Genomic DNA, 5693 nt, shown 5'->3' with positions numbered 1-5693 from the left:
TAGAATAATATTAAAAAGAAAGTTGAAAAAATTTGCTTTAGAAAATAAAAACGTAGAACGTGCGGGGGCTCAAGTTTGATCCCAAGATCTTGAGGAAATAAACAAAGCTCCTAACGAACTTTCTATGGCCTGGTTTAAAATGTCCTTCTCGGATAATATTAGATATATTTTTAAATTATACATATAATATATCGGGATTTAGTCGAGTGACCATGTGTTCACGTGACCAAAATTAATACATAAATACGCCTCTGGTTGAATATCAGTGAAGAGAGTAATGCGAATTTTTACCTGATACAGAATTATACGTGCCCAAAAATGGTTTTATTAGCGCCGGGTGATTTTTTCTTTTGACTAGACTCTTTTGTGCGATTTTCTTTACTCAAATAAAATTTTAAGCGAAAACTCAAATAGACATTTTTGATTTAGTGCTTGCATAATGCTTTGAGGACAAACTACGAAGAAAAAAGGCAAAGATAAAAATGATTTAGTTTGATTTAAAAAATTTGGTGCACGCACTCATTGAAAAAAATTATTTACTTTATAAGTTTGAACACCTTTAATCAAATTCCTGGCTCCATTACTGATTTGGTGAAGCTATCTATAATTACCTTTTAAGTGATCTTCCAAAGTAGTACTCCCTCAATCTTACAAAAATTGTTTTAGTTTGATTTGACACGGGATTTAAGAAATAAACGAAGATTTTTGAAATGTGTGGTTCAAAACAAGCCTTAGATATTTATGTGACTGTAAATAATCACATAAAGTTAAATTGTATCTAAATATAAAAATATGCCAATCTTTTTTGAACAAATTAATAAAAAAAGTAAGATAATTTTTTTGGAGCAAAGGGAGTGTAACTTTTTTTTTTTTCCATTAATGATGCATAAAATTTTAACGCGTATCAAAAAATCAGATCCAAAAGCTCTTGCATGGTAGTACATTACAGGCAAGAGTGAGAGTGTGCCCAATGAAAAGATGTTTGCATTTTCTTTGTTTGGTTCCTGTTTGTTCTTGGAATTAATTTCCCAAATTAGACCCACCATTGAACCCCTTCACACGCTCAATTTCTCTCTCTATATCTCTACCATCCTCTTCTCTCTCCTATCTTCTTCATCCCCCATTTCTCAATAACAGGGGTCAAGATTAACCATAAGAGATAAACACAATTTATGACCCGATTTAAATTCCCATACCCGACCCGTTTCCCTGCATAATTAATCACCCGGACTCCAATTTGGTGATGCCCTAGTTCTTCTGGGCATCATCATCAAAACAGTTCCCTTGTTTTCTTTAATTTCTTGAAGAAATCAACATTTTGGTGGGCCCCATTTAGTTGATTTTTCAAGATCAGACTCATTGCAATTTTCCGAACCCTAATTCGTTATGTTATGCCCACTTGTTTAAAGCTCATACCTTTTGTTGAAGTTGGAGAAATTTTTGCTTAATTGGAGACCGACCCAGATATTAGAAGGCTTTTGGGGGTCTTATTTTTAAATTTTCTTGAATTCTTGATTTGGATTAAAAAGAAGGGTTTCAAATGAAGCTAAACGGATATTAAGAATTCATATAGTTGATTTGATCCTTAATTAGCTTTAAATTGAGGTTTAGTGATTGATTTGCAGATGTATGGATCCATCATTGTTGATCTTAACTCTGAGTATTTGCTTTTGTTTCCTTGCTATTTCCGTACAATCTCAGCAAAATGTGAGTCCTTTATCACCACCAGCACCATCACCATCACCGAGGTCTCCTCCGCCACGTCAGCATCATCACCATCATCCACCACCTCATCCGCCACCTCCAAAACCTTTGCATTCTGCTCCGAAAACGACAACTTCGGATAGTAAACACTCGAACCACGATAAAAATAACGATAAAAAGCACCATAAATTGAAAAAGAAGCCAAATTGGAGGAAGAAACTAGGATTTATGTTTGTGGGTGTTGCTGGGATGTTGCAGGTGTGTGTGCTGGTGTTCTTGCTAATCAAGAGAAGGCAATTGTTAAAGGCTGAAAGGAACATTTGAATATATATATATATCAGCTCCCATTTGTTTTAGTAAATCTCTTTTGATGATGGAGCATGTTAATAGCAGTTAGTCTAATTTATTCAGATTTTTAAGTGATCGGTTGATAATGAGCTCGGCATTGATGAATTAGAAGGATTAAGGATTCAGCTGAATTGTTGATTTCTGCATTTGCGTTGGTCGCTACTGTAAATTTGGTAATTCTTGATCGGCTTTCATTTTCTCAACTTTCTTTGGCTTTTGCTGTTAATATTACGTTTCTAGTTTTAAGGAATGAGTATCAATGTATCATGTATGACTTATGTGAATGATTTAGAATTCATTGTGATTTTTGTGTGTTTCATTGTTTGGAAATCTATTTTCTTTGTAATTGTGCTGTTGGTCTTGGTGAGCTTTTATTCAACGGGAGGGTATATTAGGATGAGATCGAATATTCCAGTAGTCTGAAGCTACAAACAGTTTTTATCAAAAGTCATCCATGATGAGTCCTTTTTTGCTGGAATATTCTGTGTATGTTCGGTATGAGGGTTGGTCTTCTTTTTAGCTGAAATAGGTTTATCCGTTATCCATGAGAGTGAATTATACAGAATGCACTTTTACAGTGCATGTTGATGGATACTTTGGATACAAAGTAGACATTAGCAGATAAATTAGCCGGAAATAAAGAAGGATAAGGAGAAAAAATCATAGATGAAGGTGCACATTAGGAGTGCTTTGTTTCTAGTTGCTTGTATGTGTAAGAATCAGTTTTAAGTTCTCAATTAGGATCGTCTGTAGAGGCTTTATATCTTTCAAGCATGACTTCGAGTATCCTGTTTCAAGCATAACTCAATTAAGATTGAAAGGAGACGTGAAAATTCGTGGTGAAACTCGAATGTTAACTCTCATTTTTCATTTTTTATTTTTTTCATAAGTAAAGATTTTATTAAGAAAGTACCAAGTTGGTACAGAAAAAAGTACAGGACCTATCGGCAAACTCTTTAATCCATATTACATATTATCTCCTAGCAAGTGTAAAAAGTCCAAATACTTCTCCAGCCTATGTATAGTACTGCTATTACACCAAATTTACAGGTTTTTAATGCATTTGTTTTGTACTCTAGAAATCCGTAACTTCTTCCCATCAAAGCATGCCTTGTTTCTTTCCAGCCATAAGGTCCACATTATGCAATTGGGAATTGTTCTCCATATTGGTTTTAAGCTCTTTTTAACCTCCTGAGATTGCCACACTTCCAAAAGGCTACTAACTTTCTCTGGTAACACCAAAGATATGCCCATTATGCTAAAGAAAGTTCCCAACATTGCCGTGAAAATCTACAATGCAAGAAAAGGTGTTCAACTGTTTCTCCTCTGAATTACAGAAATAGCATCTACTACAGAAGGAAAAACCTCTCCTTTGTAACTTGTACTGTGTTTGGCAAGCATCCCTAGGTGTTAACCAACCAAAAAAAGCTGCTTTCGTAGGTGCTTTGGTTTTCCATGGCCATTTAGGAATTCCTTGACTAAACTGTTGCACAGGAGCTGGGTTTACCCTGTGTGCACCCGAAGGGTAGCGGCTGCAGGTTCCCATGTCATCCAAAAAAAAAAAAAAAAAAAAACTGTTGCAACAACGTTTTGTAGCAGTTATTGACTGAGAATACCTTATCCTTGTTGTTGACCCAAGCTAGTCTGTCTGCTCTGTTTTGTTCTATTGAGCATGAGTTCAATTGTTGAAGTAGTTGGCAAAAACTGTCTATTTCCCAATCATTTAGATTTCTTCTAAAAGTAACACTCCATCCAGTTGCTGAATTAAACTCTACAATATAACCCTCTTTATTCAAAGCACAGTTGAACAAGTCTGGAAACCTACTCTTGAAACTCTCATTTCCACACCATTTGTCCATCCAAAATTTAATCCTCCTACCATTTCCCACTTCCAATCTAGTGAATTGTAGAAATTCATCCCACCAGCTACTAATCATCTTCCAGATTCCCCCACAACTTTTCAATTGTGAAGGATTTGGTTCCACCCTACCTTTGCATCATATATAGCATCCAAATCTTGCTGCCAAATCTCATGACTTTCCTTACTATATCTCCAGAGCCATTTAAAAAGTAAACTCTTATTATGCATTTTCAGATTCCTTACCCCCAGTCCACCATCCTTCTTCTCTTTAATAACCATTTGCCACTTGATCAGATGAGCCTTTTTTTTTCTTTTTCTTTTTTTGAGTTTCCATCCCATAGAAAGTTTCTCGTTATAGAGTCTAATTTCCTTTCAACTGTTGTAGGCATACTGAATTAAGACATTGTGTGTAGGAATCCCATCCAAGACACTCTTAATAAGAATCAACCTAACCCCAAAAGATAGGTATTGTTTTTCCCATGGAGTGAGCTTATTCTTGACCTATCAATGACCCCTTGTCAAATGCTGATGTCCTTTCTTTTTGCCTCTAAAGGCAGCCCCAAATAGACAGTAGGAAACTTCTCTACTTTACAATCCAGAATGTCTGCCAGCTCTTCTATATTCTCATCAACAATTATGCTAAAGATGCTACTTTTAGCCAGGTTAACTCTTAGCCCAGTGACTGCCTCAAAACAAAGCAAACCCCTCTCAAATGTAGAATTTGATTTCTATCAGCTTCGCAAAACAAGAGAGAATCATCAGCATACAATATATGATCAAGTATCATACCTCCCAGTCATTTCTGCCGATTTTGAGCCCCCTAATCCAACCTAGAGATTCTGCCTTCCTCAACATGTTGCTGAGAATTTCCATTAACAAAACAAAAAGATAAGGTGAAAGAGTTTAAATGATCTTGCACCTTTACTAGTTTAGTAGAAATTAACTAATTAAAGCAACAGTTAGTATAGATGATGGTGACCTATAGATGATGGTGACCTTTTCCCTTAATTTATTTGATATGATGTGTGGTGTCTGGACCTACTTGCACGTACATCGACCAATTCCCCCGACAACCTGCGACATTCCAAAGAATGGGGACTTAATAGATACTCCTTAAACTTCAATTGAATGTCAAACTAATTCTAGACGATGGCAGTTGCTTAGCTTGTCTTAAAAAACAACTAAGCCTCAATCCCAGACAAGTTGGATCCGGCTACATAAAGAGTCACCTGTTCATTTAAGCTCATTTCATATCATCATTGTTTGGTTTGTCCTACAAGATTAAAGAGAAAGTTGCTTCATTGTCCTAGAATTAGTTTGCTGTTTATTTACTGCTGCTAAAAAATGTGATTTAAAGTTCTGTCTATCGGGAAAAATAGCTTTGTTACTTATGCTTCCTTGTTGTGTCTCTAGGAATGCCTACTTATCATGACTCTTGCTTTTTTTGGTATTGTAGGTCTCAAAAGGAAAGTTTTCAGATGATATCTTGCCTTTGTCAATTATAAGGAACTGTATTGGATTTGTTTTGGAGAACGTAGTGTTACATCTTCTCTGTCCGGTGAGAAACGAATGCTGTAGGGAACTAGCATACTGTTGATGGAGGCATTACCTGTCATCGTCGAAGCTGAAATATGATTTCTAATGTAGAGGTTAAACCCTATAAAACTATTTAACTGTTGGTATATTCTAACTGTTGAATCTGATATGAAAACTTATACACTGGCAAAGTAATATGTATATCTATTTTATTCTTGAATAATGTTGCTTTATTGAGTTATAA

General features: G+C 35.5%; 1 long non-coding RNA gene across 1 annotated transcript; it reads left to right on the top strand.

The window, feature by feature from the left end:
* The first annotated feature begins 867 nt into the window (after nt 1-867).
* LOC132052183 (uncharacterized) lies at nt 868-5693 on the top strand. The gene is made up of 2 exons (XR_009413959.1): nt 868-2225; nt 5370-5693. It is a non-coding gene; the product is annotated as an uncharacterized LOC132052183 (long non-coding RNA).

Source organism: Lycium ferocissimum, chromosome 4, assembly GCF_029784015.1.
Source record: "Lycium ferocissimum isolate CSIRO_LF1 chromosome 4, AGI_CSIRO_Lferr_CH_V1, whole genome shotgun sequence".
Lineage (NCBI taxonomy): Eukaryota > Viridiplantae > Streptophyta > Magnoliopsida > Solanales > Solanaceae > Lycium > Lycium ferocissimum.
This window is presented reverse-complemented; position numbering and strand designations above follow the sequence as displayed.